This window comes from Pleurodeles waltl, chromosome 7 (genome assembly GCF_031143425.1).
Source record: "Pleurodeles waltl isolate 20211129_DDA chromosome 7, aPleWal1.hap1.20221129, whole genome shotgun sequence".
Lineage (NCBI taxonomy): Eukaryota > Metazoa > Chordata > Amphibia > Caudata > Salamandridae > Pleurodeles > Pleurodeles waltl.
Window position 1 is genome coordinate 999,253,753 of NC_090446.1, and position 19,536 is coordinate 999,273,288.

Genomic DNA, 19,536 nt, shown 5'->3' on the forward strand with positions numbered 1-19,536 from the left:
TTTTATCCCACGCCTTCACCTGGTTGTATCTTATCAGTCATCCTACTCTATTTTGCTTGAGTTATGTCCTGAATGCTCTGAGGTTTTATAGACAATGTCTCACTCGCTAAGGGTAGGAGGCTGGCCTGGCTTATAGTGGGTACCTTGTGGTACTTACACCTTGTGCCAGGTCCAGTTATCCCATATTAGTAGAATAGAGGTGTTTCTAGCAGCTTAGGCTGTTAGAGGTAGCTATGGCAAAGCAGCTTAGGCTGAACTAGGAGACATGCAAAGCTCCTACTATACCACTTATATAATTTAGCACAATATCATAAGAAAACACAATACCCAGAGTTACTAAAAATAAAGGTACTTCATTTTAGTGACAATATGCCAAAAGTATCTCAGAGGATACCCTCACTTAGGAGGTAAGTAATATACACAAATTATATGTACACAAACCCAAAACAGGTAAGTAACAGTAAGAAAAGTCCAAACAATGTAGACTCACAATAGGATGCAATTGGTAGACATGGGCCCAGGGGCAACACAAACCATATACTCCAAAAGTGGAATGCGAATCAGGAATGGACCCCAGGCCTATGGGAGATTGTAGAGGGTCGCTGGGACTGTGAGAAAACAGTAAGGGTGTCCAAAATACCCCACCCCAAGACCCTGAAAAGTAGGAGTAACGTTACCCTACTGCCCCAGAAAGACAGAATAGTCGTGATAGGGGATTCTGCAAGAACCACAAGCACCAGCAAAACACTGAAGACGGATTCCTGAACCTGAGGACCTGCAAAGGAAAGGGACCAAGTCCAAGAGTCACGAAAAAGTCCAGGGGGGGCAGGAGCCCACTAAACCCCAGATGAAGGTGCAAAAGGTCTGCCTCTGGGTGGAAGAAGCAGAAGATTCTGCAACAACAAAAAGGGCTAGGAACTTCTCCTTTGGATGGAAAATGTCCCACGGTGTGCTGGAGGTTGCAGAAGTGTTTCCAGGCAGAAATACTGCAAACAAGCCTTGCTAGCTGCAAGAGTTGTGGTTAAAGATTTTGGGTGCTGCTGGGGACCAGGAAGGACCATGTGTCGCCCCTTGGAGGAGGAGACAGAGGGGGCACTCAGCAACTCAGAGAGCCCCTGCAGAAGCAGGCAGCACCTGCAGAAGTACTGGAACAGGCACCTAGAAGATCTGAGGACAGCAGTCAACTCAGAATCACAAAGGAGGGTCCCACGACGTCAGAGTCCAACTCAGCGAGTTGGGCAGTGCAGGACGGAGAGCTGGGGACCCAGGCTAGGCTGTGCACAAAGGAATACTTGGAAAAGTGCACAGAAGCTGGAGCAGCAGCAGATCACGCAGTACACAGGATTACTGTCTGGTGTGGGGAGACAAGGACTTACCTCCACCAAATTTGGACAGAAGGGCCACTGGACTGTGGGAGACACTTGGACCCAGCTCCTGTGTTCCAGGGACCACGCTTGTCAGGATGAGAGGGGACCCAGAGGACTGGTGATGCAGTAATTTGGTGCCTGCGTTGGCAGGGGGAAGATTCCGTCGACCCACAGGAAATTTTTTCTTGGCTTCCAGTGCAGGATGAAGGCAGTCAGCCCTCAGAGCATGCACCACCAGGAAACAGTCGAGAAAGCCGGCAGGATGAGGCACTACAATGTTGCTGATAGTCGTCTTGCTACTTTGTTGCGGTTTTGCAGGCATCCTGGAGCAGTCAGTGGTCGATCCTTGGCAGAAGTCGAAGATGGAAGTGCAGAGGAACTCTGGTGAGCTCTTGCATTCGTTATCTGAGGAATATCCCAGAGGAGAGACCCTAAATAGCCAGAAAAGGAGGTTGGCTACCAAGAAAGGAGGCTTGGCTACTGAAAGAGGTAAGCACCTATCAGGAGGGGACTCTGACGTCACCTGCTGGCACTGGCCACTCAGAGCTGTCCATTGTGCCCCAACACCTCTGAATCCAAGATGGCAGAGGTCTGGGACACACTGGAGGAGCTCTGGGCAGCAGGTCAGGGGAGTGGTCACTCCCCTTTCCTTTGTCCAGTTTCGTGCCAGAGCACGGCTGGGGGATCCCTGAACCGGTGTAGACTGGCTTATGCAGAGATGGGCACCATCTGTGCCCATAAAAGCATTTCCAGAGGCTGGGGGAGGCTGCTCCTCCTCAACCCTTTACACCTATTTCCAAAGGGAGAGGGTGTAACACCCTCTCTCAGAGGAAATCCTTTGTTCTGCCTTCCTGGGACTGGGCTACCCAGACCCCAGGGGGGCAGAAACCTGTCTGAGGGGTTGGCAGCAGCAGCAGCTGCAGTGGAAACCCAGGAAAAGCAGTTTGGCAGTACCCGGGTTCTGTGCTAGAGACCCGGGGATGCATGGAATTGTCCCCCCAATACCAGAATGGTATTGGGGGGACAATTCCATGATCCTAGACATGTTACATGGTCATGTTCGGAGTTACCATTGTGACGCTACATATAGGTAGTGACCTATATGTAGTGCACACGTGTAATGGTGTCCCCACACTCACAAAGTCCGGGGAATTTGCCCTGAACAATGTGGGGGAACCTTGGCTAGTGCCAGGGTGCCACACACTAAGTAACTTGGCACCTAACCTTCACCAAGTTAGGATTGGACATATAGGTGACTTATAAGTTTCTTATGTGCAGTGAAAATGGCTGTGAAATAATGTGGACATTATTTCACTCAGGCTGCAGTGGCAGTCCTGTGTAAGAATTGTCTGAGCTCCCTATGGATGGCAAAAGAAATGCTGCAGCCCATAGGGATCTCCTGTAATCCCAATACCCTGGGTACCTAGGTACCATATACGAGGGAATTATAAGGGTGTTCCAGTGTGCCAATGAGAATTGGTAAAATTGGTCACTAGCCTGCAGTGAAATTTTAAAGCAAAAAGAGAGCATAAACACTGAGGTTCTGGTAAGCAGAGCCTCAGTGATACAGTTAGGCACCACACACGGAACACATATAGGCCACAAACTTATGAGCACTGGGGTCCTAGCTAGCAGGATCCCAGTGACACATATCAAACACACTGACAACATAGGGTTTTCACTATGAGCACTGGGCCCTGGCTAGCAGGATCCAAGTGAGACAGTAAAAACACCCTGACATACACTCACAAACAGGCCAAAAGTGGGGGTAACAAGGCTAGAAAGAGGCTACCTTCCTACATAACCCCCCCAAACGAAGGACAATAAGGCTAACCTTGGCCAGTTGAGCCTTTATTGTCTAAGTGGTAATAAGTGGAGAGTAGCTCTGCAATAGATTGGTTACTCCCTTTATCATCCACTATATGGTTACTTCCCTGTGGGGATGCAAACCACCCTGTTTGAAGTTTGTTAGCTAGCCAACAATGTGAAATTATATTCTCAGAGTTCCTATTAGTATGTTTTAGTTTAGAGCAGTGGGAATTGTTCACTGGACCTATATCAAATGATGAGAATGCCAGACAGGGATGCTGTCTCAGTAAAGCCATAGCTGGGCAAAAACTTTGTCCATATGGCTGTAAGAGAGAACAGGGATGCTGTTTCTTTTGAGTTGGAGCAGGGCAGGGATGCTGTCCTATGAGCTCCACACTAGGGCAGGGCTGCTGTCCTAAGTGTTGTGAGGCAGGGCTGCTGCACTAAAGTTTCTCTGGGAGGGTTGGAGGGATGCTCCATGTCAACTAAAATGGTGCACTTTTTCTCACCAATATTAGATATCCCACAGAGAGGTACTTCTACCTCAGGGAGTTCAGCTGTGCTAGCTGATGGTTCCCTTGGTACAGGTGCCACCCCAGGAGAGGTTTCTCCCTCCACAGGAATTGTATCCTGAATGGCAGGGTGGGTAGGGAATACTTTGATGCCCTTTCTACCTGTTGTTGGAGAAGGATCTTGAGTTTTCAGGCCTTTTTCTCTCCTTTGCTTTTTCATTTCAGCTGAAATGAGAGGAAGCAATTCCTCAGGGATACCTAGCATGGCTGCATGGGTATTAAACTCTACCTAAGCCCAACCTGAGCCCTCTAGGTCATTACCTAAGAGACAGTCTACAGGTAAGCTAGGTGATACTACCACCTGCTTAGGGCCAGTAACTCCACCCCAACTAAACTGGATTATAGCTAAGGGAAGAAACTTAGGGCCTCATTATGACCCTGGCGGTACAGAACCGCCAGGGCCAACGGGGGCGGGAGCACCGCCGACAGGCCGGCGGTGCTCCCTTGGGCATTCCGACCGCGGCGGTAACGCCGCGGTCGGACCGGGACAACTGGCGGTCTCCCGCCAGTTTCCCGCTGCCCAAATGAATCCTCCAAGGCGGCGAATCATGTTGCGCCGCCTTGGGGATTCTGACACCCCCTACCGCCATCCTGTTCCTGGCGGTTCGCCCGCCAGGAACAGGATGGCGGTAGGGGGTGTCGCGGGGCCCCTGGGGGCCCCTGCAGTCCCATGCCAATGGCATGGGCACTGCAGGGGCCCCCGTAAGAGGGCCCCGCTAGTATTTCACTGTCTGCATAGCAGACAGTGAAATACGCGACGGGTGCAGTAGCACCCGTCGCACCTTCCCACTCCGCCGGCTCGATTACGAGCCAGCTTCATGGTGGGAACGTCGTTTTCCCCTGGGCTGGCGGGCGGCCTTTCGGCGGCCGCCCGTCAGCCCAGGGGAAAAGTCAAAATACCCGCCGCGGTCTTGCGACCGCGGTACGGTATTTTGACGGCGGGACTTTGGCGGGCGGCCTCCGCCGCCCGCCAAGGTCCGAATGAGGGCCTTAGTGGAGTTATGGACATCAATAATCTTGTACTGTTGTCCAATGATGTGTTGTTCAGGAGACACTGGGTTTTCAGTCACCAAAGTAATACTGGCACCTGTGTCCCTGTAGGCCTGAGCCTCAACACCATTTATTGAAACTGTCTGCCTGTACTTATCCATTGTAAGGGGACAAGCAGCCAGTGTGGCAAGGCCAATGCCACCAGGTGTGACAGAACTGTCTTGGGACTGACTACCTCAGTTTCTATGATGGACCCATAAGTGAACCCAACTACACCCTTACTTTGACTGTTGCCAGCAGTCCCACTCCTATTACCACTACTGCTAGGGGCACTAGAGTTTGATGTATCAGTGGTGGTAGGCTCAGGGGATTTACCTGGGCAGGAATTACCCCCTGGCCTGTGGCCTTTATTTTTACACACATAGCACCAAGGCTTTTTAATGTGTGTGGGTTGTGAAGATGAGCAACGCGTTGATTTATCCCCACCCCCTGAAGAGTATTTAGGATTTGAAGAAGGATCTTTAGTTTTACCTTTATTCCCAGGCTTATCCTGAGATTTCTCACCATCTTTCTTCTTGCCATCCTTGTCACCCCCTGTATGAACTTTTCTGTTAACTCTTGTTCTGACCCATTTGTCTGCCTTCTTTCCCAATTCTTGGGGAGAGGTCAGATATGAGCCTACCAAGTACTGGTGCAACAAATCAGACACACAATTATTAAGAATATGCTCTCTCAGGATCAGATTATACAGGCTTTCATAGTCAGGCCTTCCTGAACAGGGCCTTCAATCATGGTAACTCCGAACATGACCATGTAACATGTCTAGGATCATGGAATTATCCCCCCAATACCATTTTGGTATTGGGGGGACAATTCCATGCATCCCCGGGTCTCTAGCACAGAACCCGGGTACTGCCAAACTGCTTTTCCTGGGTTTCCACTGCAGCTGCCAACCCCTCAGACAGGTTTCTGCTCCCCTGGGGTCTGGGTAGCCCAGTCCCAGGAAGGCAGAACAAAGGATTTCCTCTGAGAGAGGGTGTTACACCCTCTCCCTTTGGAAATAGGTGTGAAGGGTTGAGGAGGAGCAGCCTCCCCCAGCCTCTGGAAATGCTTTTATGGGCACAGATGGTGCCCATCTCTGCATAAGCCAGTCTACACCTGAGGACCTGTAAAGGAAGGAGACCAAGTCCAAGAGTCACGAAAGTGTCCAGGGGGGCAGGAGCCCACTAAACCCCGGATGAAGGTGCAAAAGGGCTGCCTCCGGGTGGAAGAAGCCAAAGATTCTGCAACAACAAAAAGGGCTAGGAACTGTTCCTTTGGATGGAAGATGTCCCAAGGCATGCTGGAGGTTGCAGAAGTGTTTCCAGGCAGAAATACGGCAAACAAGCCTTGCTAGCTGCAAGAGTCGTGGTTAAGGACTTTGGGTGCTGCTGGGGACCAGGAAGGACCAGGATGTCACCCCTTGGAGGAGGAGTTGGAGGGGGTGCTCAGCAACTCAGTGAGCCCCTGCAGAAGCAGACAGCATCCGTAGAAGTACCGGAACAGGCACTTAGAAGATCTGAGGACAATGGTCAACTCAGAGTCACAAAGGAGGGTCCCACGAGGTCAGAGTCCAACTCAGCAAGTTGGGCAGTGCAGGACAGAGTGCTGGGGACCCAGGCTACGGTGTGCACAAAGGAATACTTGGAAAAGTGCACAGAATCTGGATCAGCAGCAGATCACGCAATACACAGGATTACTGTCTGGCGTGGGGATGCAAGGACTTACCTCCACCAAATTTGAACAGAAGGGCCACTGCACTGAGTGACACACTTGAAACCAGCTCTTGTGTTCCAGGGACCATGCTCGTCAGGATGAGAGGGGACCCAGAGGACCGGTGATGCAGTAATTTGGTGCCTGCGTTGACAGGGGGAAGATTCTGTCAACCCACGGGAGATTTCTTCTTGGCTTCCAGTGCAGGGTGAAGGCAGACAGCCCTCAGAGCATGCACCACCAGGAAACAGTTGAGAAAGCCGGCAGGATGAGGCGCTACAATGTTGCTGGTAGTCGTCTTGCTACTTTGTTGCGGTTTTGCAGGTGTCCTGGAGCAGTCAGCGGTTGATCCTTGGCAGAAGTTGAAGAGGGAAGTGCAGAGGAACTCTGGTGAGCTCTTGCATTCGTTATCTGAGGAATAGCCCAGAGGAGAGACCCTAAATAGCCAGAAAAGGAGGTTTGGCTACTGAAAGAGGTAAGCACCCATCAGGGGGGTCTCTGACGTCACCTGCTGGCACTGGCCACTCAGAGCTGTCTATTGTGCCCCAACACCTCTGAATCCAAGATGGCAGAGGTCTGGGACACACTGGAGGAGCTCTGGGCACCTCCCCTGGGAGGTGCAGGTCAGGGGAGTGGTCACTCCCCTTTCCTTTGTCCAGTTTTGCACCAGAGCACGGCTGGGGGATCCCTGAACCGGTGTAGACTGGCTTATGCACAGCTGGGCACCATCTGTGCCCATCAAAGCATTTCCAGAGGCTGGGGGAGGCTACTCCTCCCCAGCCCTTCACACCTATTTCCAAAGGGAGAGGGTTTAACACCCTCTCTCAGAGGAAATCCTTTGTTCTGCCTTCCTGGGACTGGGCTGCCCAGACCCCAAGGGGGTAGAAACCTGTCTGAGGGGTTGGCAGCAGCAGCAGCTGCAGTGGAAACCCCAGAAAGGCAGCTTGGCAGTAGCCGGGTTCTGTGCTAGAGACCCGGGATGCATGGAATTGTCCCCCCCAATACCAGAATGGTATTGGGGTGACAATTCCATGATCCTAGACATGTTACATGGCCTTGTTCAGAGTTACCGTTGTGATGCTACATATAGGTAGTGACCTATATGTAGTGCACACGTGTAATGGTGTCCCCGCACTCACAAAGTGCCGAGCATTTGCCCTGAACAATGTGGGGGGCACCTTGGCTAGTGTCAGGGTGCCCACACACTAATTAACTTGGCACCTAACCTTCACCAAGTGAGGGTTGGACATATAGGTGACTTATAAGTTACTTATGTGCAGTGAAAATGGATGTGAAATAGTGTGGACGTTATTTCACTCAGGCTGCAGTGGCAGTCCTGTGTAAGAATTGTCTGAGCTCCCTATGGATGGCAAAAGAAATGCTGCAGCCCATAGGATCTCCTGGAATCCCAATACCCTGGGTACCTAGGTACCATATACAAGGGAATTATAAGGGTGTTCCAGTGTGCCAGTGTGCCAATGAGAATTGGTCAAATTGGTCACTAGCCTACAGTGACAATTTTAAAGCAAAAAGAGCACTGGACCCTGGCTAAAAACACCCTGGGTAAAAACACCCTGACATACACTCACAAACAGACCAAAAGTGGGGGTAACAAGGCTAGAAAGAGGCTACCTTCCTACACTAAGCACACCAACCATCAGATGCATGGCATGTTGTTGGCTTTTTTCCTTCAATCATAATTGCCTGTATTCATATCTATATGCCAGCACCATGTTCCTCCTCCGGTCTGGATCCTTTGCTAGAGGAAATCAGGTTTTATTAAGAAACCTCTGGTGACGTGAATCTGTACACACTTGGAGAAATAACTAATAAGCATACCGAGACTCCTGAACTCACTGGGTATCTTTTTTACTGTAACTAATGGCCTCAACTATTTTCACAATGGGAATTAGTGACCCGTCGTAACAGCAAATCATTTCATAAACTAGATTACTTGTTCTCTTCACCTTACAGCCTTGAGAAAGCCCCAGGTTTTCAACCATGTAAGGGGTGAAACACATGTCTGCTGTCTCTCTCAACTTTTACATTAAAGGAATTTTGGAAGAACAATATGACTACGATCATGCTTTGAATATTCTTGAACATCTGAACTGTTCAAATTGCTTCTAAACGTTTTGTCCAAGAACAATATGAACATCTAAATTTGGGTGATCTCACCTACTTTTTCATAGTACCAGCAGGCACATTAATCTGCTATGCTAATGGGAGCCACAGAATAGCTCTGTCCATATTATTAACTCAGGATTAGTGGACCAGGCACCAAGAAGGAAAAGGCTCAATGGATGTAACTGAACAAGAATGTTTTTTAATCAATTAATATCATACAAATATATGCAGACCACATGTAAACCTGATGCTACTCTTGTATGCCAATCAACGCAGTCAATCTATGAGCTAGGCTTAACAAATGAACCACTCACCCAACAATTCTTAGTTTACTTAAGTGTCTTGTATCATATGCACATGTTGCTTTACAGCACTCAGAAGCTGCTGTGCAGTGACATGGTGGCAGCTAGTCATGTCAGGAGACTCTAGGTGCACTGCGTAGCCCATTAATCACCAGTGCTGGTCTTCAATGCATTTTGTTGACTCTATTTGATGGCTGTGTGATCATTTTGTTTACTGAATTTTTGCAAGGGGTTCTGCAACCTGCTCCCGCTGTACCTGCTGCGAATAGGACAGGTGCTGGCTTAGTGAGAGTGAGTTAATCCATACAGCTCGGCAATCATATCTTGTGGCATTTCCAACGTTCTGAAATACCCAATTTGATAACCGAGTAGTCCGAAGCCTTGGATATCTGAACCGGGGGTTGAGCAGCGACTAACGCAGTGCTTTATTTTACCCAAAGTTTGGCATCCTCTGTGATTTCACATTCAGTACCAGTGGGTAGTGGGTCTCAGTTAAATGCGACTCGTCAAAGTGTGAACAAGAGAGGCATACAAATGGTTGATACAGAAATTCACAGTTTCTCCAACAAATTTGATCAATTCTGGGTGTAGCCCAGGGCCGGCTCTAGGGCGGTGTGACAGGTGCCACCGCACTGGGTGCTGTCTTTTGCAAGTATATAACAGTTTTAAAAGCCCCTACTGCAGCATTCCAGGCCTCCAGCAATTTTCAGACAATAATAAAAATGTCAAGATAACTGTGGTGATTAATATTCTGCCTGGAGAGAGTTTGGAGTTTTCTCTATTGGAAGTTTTAATATAGCACAGGAGGTTAAAATGCCTCCTGCAAAGAACATGTACCATGCAGATCACAAAGTGCATTTAAAGCAAAAAGGTTAGTCGGTTACTGCTTTTGTCAAAGATGTCCTTTCGTTACTTACAGTTTATAAGTTAAAATCCTAATATAGAACAGTAAGCTATTAACTGTTATCAAATAACTGCTTGCATTTTACAACGTATAGATTAGAGCTTTATTATTTGTTTCTCTACTCTTTATTTATAATAATGTTGCTAAGAGAGTTCAATTGGGTATAAATCAAGTATTATTATTATAATAAATTGAACCCCCAAACATGGTGTTACATTTTAAATTCTGAGTTTGTGCTTCTCCAGATCAAGCACTCTTAAACTATACAGCCAACCAGTTAGGATGATATGTGACTCCTACATCTTATAGTCCTCTTTCTTATGTAACATGTCTTATACACTGATTTACACACTTATGATTGATCATCTCTGTGTAGTGTGGGTGCGATGTCAAGAGCTCTGACACCCTCCATTGGAATGAGTGGTGCTACAAAACTAATTAAATGCATCTGAGAGAGAGTGATTTTGGAAACTTGAGGGGCACTGTTAAAGGGTGGTAGTGAGGTAATCTGTGGCAGAGGTGGTCATTGGGGGGCACCAACGAACATTGTCGCAGAGGGCACCTCCAGGGCAAAGGCCAGCTCTGGTGTAGCCACTTTGTAATTCTCTACATTTCGTGCCTAAAACTAGATTAATTTATTCCTGAAGAATGTCCTATCAGTCCTAATGGAAAAGTTAGCCAGCAATCAATAGTACAAGTACAAAGTTGGTCAAAGGCGTGTCCACTAAAAGCTTCTTAAAAATAATAATGCAGTCCTTTTCCTGTCAACTTGCATGTCATGACCCACTGTTACCCAACCACACCCCAGCATGGTATGCTGGACTCCTCCACTGTATTTATATCCCAAATGTATTAAATTATCTACATTGGACCTTCACTCTTTAGTTGCACATGGCAGCTCTTCATTTCCCTTTGACCCGGTCTTTTAAATGGGTCGGTACTGAGTACCGTCACTTGATAATTTTCTCATTTGAGTACCGGAACTTCTCCTCTGCTGAACAGAGTACCAGTATTCATAGGGTGGGTTCAGTGGAGTTGGTATGTCCAGCAGGTGTGCTCAACTGCTACTGATGAGGTTGGCATACTAGAACGTTTATGCGAGCCACTCTAACAGCCAAGGGCGAGTGCAGCTCAATAGACTGTAATTGGGTGACACATCTTAACTGCTGCTCTCCCTCTGTAGATGCCCCCACCAATCCGGTCATTAGTGCTGACAAAATGTGTGAAGTAAATTGCATCTTCTGCAGGCAATAATGATAGAGAAAGTGTGTCTGCTGAAGAAAATGCATCAAAACTGTATCCCTTGTAGACTCAACAGTGTAGGTGCCTGGTACTTTTTCTACTAACAGGGCCTGCTACCTCGGAAGAGGGTCTGTAGTGCAGAACAGACCAGCGCCAGCAGTAAGCTAGGACTTCAGCTCAATTCAGGAATTATCAGGGCGTGGAGGTGCATGAGATGGGCTGGCCAGGTGGGCTGTAATCAGCCTTTGCAGAGTGAGAGCCCTGGGAGATTCACAGAAGCGGCCCAGCTATGTCTGGGTGCAGCTTGTGGAACCCTAGCGAGACCCTCTCATGTCCCACCTGGGGGCTCCCAAGAATGTTCTCCACTCCCAAGACATTAGGACCTTCATTGGACAGAATCCACCAATGTCACCGTAGTATCTTTGAAACTCTGAATCTCTGAGCAGAGAGCTCTCACCCTCTATGTGTATAAGCAACAGTTTTTTTTACATCTTCGGGAGTAGCATCATATATTACCAGCAATCTTCACTGGTGCCGACCCCCGCCGTGAATCGTCTAAGCAACTAATTTAGCAGGCAAGAGTAATGTGATCTGGCAAGTCCCAGGGGGCCCCACATGGGAGAAAAAAAAGGCTACCAAAAAGAGCGAGGCAAAGTTTTCCGGCGAACATATCCGTAACATATTCAGGCATCCTGACAAACAAAGGAAAACAGCTCATGGAAGAGCTGGAAAATTACATTGAAGTGCCACCAGCAAAAAAAGAGGGGTACAAAAGAACAGACATTCTAACGATCCGGCACCAAAGGCCGCAGGACTCAACAGAGACATCTAGAGGGGAGAACTTCGAGCATGACCAAATTGGGGCTGTTTCCCTCAGACCCAAAATCATCAAACAGCAAGAGCCCAAGCAGTCAGACCCTACCCACAATCAAAAAGCACAATTCCCCCCTACATCTGGGAGCAGGAAGGCTGAAACTGATAGCGCCGATCTCTCCATTTTCTCTTTGGACTTCAGCTGTTGGGAGAACCCATCCCCAAGCCCACAAGCAAGGAACGATTCAGGACAGCTGGATCTCTCTGGCCCTCACAACCACCCCCTAATAGATCTCCTCAACATGGACTCCTTTGCAGAAGATGCCATCACCTTGCAGGAGAAGAAAGGCTCACCCCTTCCACTCCAGCTTGACTGAAAGGATGAAGAGGAAATGACAAACACTGCAGTTACCTTAAGCCCCTTCCAGGACTACACACAAAATTCTTGATTCCAAACAGAGGTACCAGCCAGCATGTGGGGCTCACTTCTATCGACACTAGACGTTATGTCAGTGGCAATAAAGCATCAGGCCGATAAACAAGACATCCAAGTTGATTTACTTAACCCCTTCTGTGCCCAGGACGTAATGGTTACGTCCTGAGGCACAGTGCTGCTGTGCCCAGGACGTAACCATTACGTCCTGTGCACAGAGCCCAGGGGTTCCCCCCCACCCCCCCAAGTCAGGGATGGAAGGGGAAGCCCTTCCCCTCCCACCCCCGACCCCCCCAACCCCCCCTGTGACGTCAGCGCGCGAGCGCGCGCTGATTAGTCACAGGGTCTCCCCCATCGCGCTGGAAGCAGAGCTTCCAGCGCGATTGAAAAAGAAATGCTTTTGCATTTCTTTTTCAATCCCATGGGGGAGGCCCCGAGAGGCTTCAAAGGGAAGGAAATGTATTTCCTTCCCTTTGAAGTCTCTCACAGGTTTCAAAAGCCGGATTGCTTGCAATCCGGCTTTTGAAACCCCACTAGACACCAGGGATTTTTTTTTTTTCCCTTGAAATTGGCAAAAGGGAGCGACCCCTTGGGCAAGGGTCGCTCCCAGGGGGGCATTTTTTTAGGAAGGCCTTTTCTGCCCCCCCTGGGGGAAGATTGGCCTATTATTAGGCCGATCTGCCCCCAGGGGTGGCAGAAACCTCTAGGCACCAGGGACCTTTTTTTTTTTTTTGTGATGATTTCTTTTTTTTTAGGTGGGGAGCGATCCCTTAGGCAAGGGTCGCTCCCCTACGGGGCAATATATATTTAGGCCATTTCTGCCCCCCTTGGGGGCAGATTGGCCTATTTTGATAAGGCCAATCTGCCCCCAAGGGGGGCAGAAACCATTAGACACCAGGGAGTTTGTTTTTGCGCGCGTATGTCATGCAACAAAGCGACCCCTTTGGCAAGGGTCGCTCCCAGGGGGGGCAATTTTTTGGGAAGGCCGTTTCTGCCCCCCCTGGGGACAGATCGGCCTATTATTAGGCCGATCTGCCCCCAGGGGGGGCAGAAACCTCTAGGCACCAGGGATCTTTTTTTTTTGTTTTTCTTTTTGTTATGTTTTCTTTTTTTTTTAGGTGGGGAGCGACCCCTTAGGCAAGGGTCGCTCCCCTAGGGTGCAAATTATATTTAGGCCATTTCTGCCCCCCTTGGGGGCAGATTGGCCTATTTTGATGAGGCCAATCTGCCCCCAAGGGGGGCAGAAACCATTAGACACCAGGGAGTTGTTTTTTTTTGCGTGAATTTCACGCAAGGGGAGCGACCCCTTAGGCAAGGGTCGCTCCCTGGGGGGGGTGCGGGGGGGATTATTTTAGGCCATTTCTGCCCCCCTGGGGGGGGGTAGATCAGCCTATTTTGATTCGGCTGATCTGCCCCCAAGGGGGGCAGAAACCACTAGGCACCAGGGATTTTTTTTTTTTCTGTTTTACAGATGGGGAGCGACCCCCTTGGACAAGGGTCGCTCCCCTGGAGGGGCAAAATGTATTTAGGCCATTTCTGCCCGCTTTGGGGGCAGATCGGCCGATTTTAGGTCAATCTGCCCCCAAGGGGGGCAGAAACCACTAGGCATCTTTTTTTTGCGCCGTCACACAAGGAGAGCGACCTTGTAGTCAAGGGTCGCTCCCCGGGGGGGGGGGTAGGGGTGGGGGGGGCAAAATTATTTTAGGCCATCTCTGCCCCCCTGGGTTTTGGTATTAGGCCGGTCTACCCCCAGGGGGGGCAGAAACCTCTAGGCGCCAGGGCAAATTTTTTTTATTGGTTTGGTGTTTTTTTTAGAGAAGGGGAGCGACCCATCAGGCAAGGGTCGCTCCCCTGTGGGGCAAATTGTGTTTAGCCCATTTCTGCCCCCCCTTGGGGGCAGATTGGTCGATTTTAGGTCAATCTGCCCCAAGGGGGCAGAAACCACTAGGCACCGGGGATTTGTTTTTTGGCGCCAATGTCACGCAGGGGGAGCGACCCCGTAGGCAATGGTCGCTCCGGGGGGGGGGTGGGGGTTCAGGGGGCAAATTTATTTTAGGCCATTTCTGCCCCCCCTGGGGGAGGATCGGCCTATTATTAGGCCGATCTGCCCCCAGCGGAGGCAGAAACCTCTTGTTGCCAGGGCAAAAAAAAATGTGTGTTTTTTTTTTGTTTGTTTGGTTTTTTTTAGAGATGGGGAGCCGACCCATCGGCCTATTATTAGGCCGATCTGCCCCCAGGGGGGGCAGAAACCTCTTGTTGCCAGGGCAAATTATTTTTTTGTGTTTTTGTTTTTGTTTGTTTGGGTTTTTTTAGAGATGGGGAGCGACCCATCAGGCAAGGGTCGCTCCCCTGGGGGGTAAATTGTGTTTAGACCATTTCTGCCCCCCTTGGGGGCAGATTGGTAGATTTTAGGTCAATCTGCCCCAAGGGGGCAGAAACCACTAGGCACCGGGGATTTGTTTTTTGGCGCCAATGTCACGCAGGGGGAGCGACCCCGTAGGCAAGGGTCCCTCCGGGGGGGGGGGGGAGTGGGTGTTCGGGGGCAAATTTATTTTAGGCCATTTCTGCCCCCCCTGGGGGCAGATCGGCCTATTATTAGGCCGATCTGCCCCCAGGGGGGGCAGAAACCTCTTGTTGCCAGGGCAAATTTTTTTTGTGTGTTTTTTTTTTTGTTTGTTTGGTTTTTTTTAGAGATGGGCAGCGACCCATCAGGCAAGGGTCGCTCCCCTGGGGGGCAAATTGTGTTTAGACCATTTCTACCCCCCTTGGGGGCAGATTGGTAGATTTTAGGTCAATCTGCCCCAAGGGGGCAGAAACCACTAGGCACCGGGGATTTGTTTTTTGGCGCCAATGTCACGCAGGGGGAGCGACCCCATAGGCAAGGGTCGCTCCGGGGGCGGGGGGTGGATGTTCGGGGAGCAAATTTATTTTAGGCCATTTCTGCCCCCCCTGGGGGCAGATCGGCCTATTATTAGGCCGATCTGCCACCAGGGGGGGGCAGAAACCTCTAGGCGCCAGGGCAAATTTTTTTGGGGTGTTTTTTTTTTTTGTATGTTTGTTTTTTTAGAGATGGGGAGCGACCCATCAGGCAAGGGTCGCTCCCCTGGGGGGCAAACTGTGTTTAGACCATTTCTGCCCCCCTTGGGGGCAGATTGGTAGATTTTAGGTCAATCTGCCCCAAGGGGGCAGAAACCACTAGGCACCGGGAATTTGTTTTTTGGCGCCAATGTCACGCAGGGGTAGCGACCCCGTAGGCAAGGGTCGCACCTGGGCAGGGGGGGTTTGGGGGGGTGGGGGGTCAAATTTATTTTAGGGCATTTCCCCCTCCCCCCCCCCCGGGGCCGGCTGAGCTAGAAGCCAAAATCCACAGGTAGGCACTTTGCAAAAAAAAACTCTGTTTTCTGTGAAAAAATATGTTGTGTTTTGGGCCATTTCCTTTTGTGGGCGCTAGGCCTACCCACACAAGTGAGGTACCATTTTTATGGAGAGACTTAGGGGAACGCTGGGTGGAAGGAAATTTGTGGCTCCTCTCAGATTCCAGAACTTTCTGTCACCGAAATGAGAGGAAAAAGTGTTTTTTAGCCAGATTTTGATGTTTGCAAAGAATTCTGGGTAACAGAACCTGGTCAGAGCCCCGCAAATCACCCCATTTTGGATTCCCCTAGGTCTCTAGTTTTCAAAAATGCGCTGGTTTGCTAGGTTTCCCCAGGTGCCGGCTGAGCTAGAGGCCAAAATCCACACGTAGGCACTGTTTTCTATGAAAAAATGTGATGTGTCCACGTTGTGTTTTGGGCCATTTCCTGTCGCGAGCGCTAGGCCTACCCACACAAGTGAGGTATCATTTTTATCGGGAGACGTGGGGGAACGCTGGGTGGAAGGAAATTTGTGGCTCCTCTCAGATTGTAGAACTTTCTGCCACAGAAATGTGAGGAACATGTGTTTTTTTAGCCAAATTTTGAGGTTTGCAAAGGATTCTGGGTAACAGAACCTGGTCCGAGCCACACAAGTCACCCCATCTTGGATTCCCCTAGGTCTCTAGTTTTCAGAAATGCACAGGTTCGGTAGGTTTCCCTAGGTGGCGGCTGAGCTACAGGCCAAAATCTACAGGTAGGCACTTTGCTAAAAACAGGTCTGTTTTCTGTGATGTGTCCACGTTGCGCTTTGGGGTGTTTCCTGTCGCCGGCGCTAGGCCTACCCACGCAAGTGAGGTATCATTTTTATCGGGAGACTTGGGGGAACGCTGGGTGGAAGGAAATTTGTAGCTCCTCTCAGATTCCAGAACTTTCTGCCACAAAAATGTGAGGGACATGTGTTTTTTTAGCCAAATTTTGAGGTTTGCAAAGGATTCTGGGTAACAGAACCTGGTCCGAGCTCCGTAAGTCACCCCTCCTTGGATTCCCCTAGGTCTCTAGTTTTCAGAAATGCACAGGTTTGGTAGGTTTCCCTAGGTGCCGGCTGAGCTAGAGGCCAAAATCTACAGGTAGGCACTTCGCAAAAAACACCTCTGTTTTTTTCCAAAATTTAGGATGTGTCCACGTTGCGCTTTGGGGTGTTTCCTGTCACTGGCGCTAGGCCTACCCACGCAAGTGAGGTATCATTTTTATCGGGAGACTTGGGGGAACGCTGGGTGGAAGGAAATTTGTAGCTCCTCTCAGATTCCAGAACTTTCTGCCACAGAAATGTGAGGGACATGTGTTTTTTTAGCCAAATTTTGAGGTTTGCAAAGGATTCTGGGTAACAGAACCTGGTCCGAGCCCCGCAAGTCACCCCTCCTTGGATTCCCCTACGTCTCTAGTTTTCAGAAATGCACAGGTTTGGTAGGTTTCCCTAGGTGCCGGCTGAGCTAGAGGCCAAAATCTACAGGTAGGCACTTCGCAAAAAACACCTCTGTTTTTTTCCAAAATTTAGGATGTGTCCACGTTGCGCTTTGGGGTGTTTCCTGTTGCCGGCGCTAGGCCTACCCACGCAAGTGAGGTGTCATTTTTATCGGGAGACTTGGGGGAACGCTGGGTGGAAGGAAATTTGTAGCTCCTCTCAGATTCCAGAACTTTCTGCCACAGAAATGTGAGGGACATGTGTTTTTTTAGCCAAATTTTGAGGTTTGCAAAGGATTCTGGGTAACAGAACCTGGTCCGAGCCCCGCAAGTCACCCCTCCTTGGATTCCCCTAGGTCTCTAGTTTTCAGAAATGCACAGGTTTGGTAGGTTTCCCTAGGTGCCGGCTGAGCTAGAGGCCAAAATCTACAGGTAGGCACTTCGCAAAAAACACCTCTGTTTTTTTCCAAAATTTAGGAAGTGTCCACGTTGCGCTTTGGGGTGTTTCCTGTCGCCGGCGCTAGGCCTACCCACGCAAGTGAGGTATCATTTTTATCGGGAGACTTGGGGGAACGCTGGGTGGAAGGAAATTTGTAGCTCCTCTCAGATTCCAGAACTTTCTGCCACAAAAATGTGAGGGACATGTGTTTTTTTAGCCAAATTTTGAGGTTTGCAAAGGATTCTGGGTAACAGAACCTTGTCCGAGCCCCGCAAGTCACCCCTCCTTGGATTCCCCTAGGTCTCTAGTTTTCAGAAATGCACATGTTTGGTAGGTTTCCCTAGGTGCCGGCTGAGCTAGAGGCCAAAATCTACAGGTAGGCACTTCGCAAAAAACACCTCTGTTTTTTTCAAAAATTTAGGATGTGTCCACGTTGCGCTTTGGGGTGTTTCCTGTCGCCGGCGCTAGGCCTACCCGCGCAAGTGAGGTATCATTTTTATCGGGAGACTTGGGGGAACGCTGAGTGGAAGGAAATTTGTAGCTCCTCTCAGATTCCAGAACTTTCTGCCACAGAAATGTGAGGGACATGTGTTTTTTTAGCCAAATTTTGAGGTTTGCAAAGGATTCTGGGTAACAGAACCTGGTCCGAGCCCCGCAAGTCACCCCTCCTTGGATTCCCCTAAGTCTCTAGTTTTCAGAAATGCACAGGTTTGGTAGGTTTCCCTAGGTGCCGGCTGAGCTAGAGGCCAAAATCTACAGGTAGGCACTTCGCAAAAAACACCTCTGTTTTTTCCCAAAATTTAGGATGTGTCCACGTTGCGCTTTGGGGTGTTTCCTGTCGCCGGCGCTAGGCCTACCCACGCAAGTGAGGTATCATTTTTATCGGGAGACTTGGGGGAACGCTGGGTGGAAGGAAATTTGTAGCTCCTCTCAGATTCCAGAACTTTCTGCCACAGAAATGTGAGGGACATGTGTTTTTTTAACCAAATTTTGAGGTTTGCAAAGGATTCTGGGTAACAGAACCTGGTCCGAGCCCCGCAAGTCACCCCTCCTTGGATTCCCCTAGGTCTCTAGTTTTCAGAAATGCACAGGTTTGGTAGGTTTCCCTAGGTGCCGGCTAAGCTAGAGGCCAAATCTACAGGTAGGCACTTCGCAAAAAACACCTCTGTTTTTTTCCAAAATTTAGGATGTGTCCACGTTGCGCTTTGGGGTGTTTCCTGTCTCCGGCGCTAGGCCTACCCACGCAAGTGAGGTATCATTTTTATCGGGAGACTTGGGGGAACGCTGGGTGGAAGGAAATTTGTAGCTCCTCTCAGATTCCAGAACTTTCTGCCACAAAAATGTGAGGGACATGTGTTTTTTTAGCCAAATTTTGAGGTTTGCAAAGGATTCTGGGTAATGGAACCTGGTCCGAGCCCCGTAAGTCACCCCTCCTTGGATTCCCCTAGGTCTCTAGTTTTCAGAAATGCACAGGTTTGGTAGGTTTCCCTAGGTGCCGGCTGAGCTAGAGGCCAAAATCTACAGGTAGGCACTTCGCAAAAAAACACCTCTGTTTTTTTCCAAAATTTAGGATGTGTCCACGTTGCGCTTTGGGGTGTTTCCTGTCGCCGGCGCTAGGCCTACCCACGCAAGTGAGGTATCATTTTTATCGGGAGACGTGGGGGAACGCTGGGTGGAAGGAAATTTGTAGCTCCTCTCAGATTCCAGAACTTTCTGCCACAGAAATGTGAGGGACATGTGTTTTTTTAGCCAAATTTTGAGGTTTGCAAAGGATTCTGGGTAACAGAACCTGGTCCGAGCCCCGCAAGTCACCCCTCCTTGGATTCCCCTAGGTCTCTAGTTTTCAGAAATGCACAGGTTTGGTAGGTTTCCCTAGGTGCCGGCTGAGCTAGAGGCCAAAATCTACAGGTAGGCACTTCGCAAAAAACACCTCTGTTATTTTCCAAAATTTAGGATGTGTCCACGTTGCGCT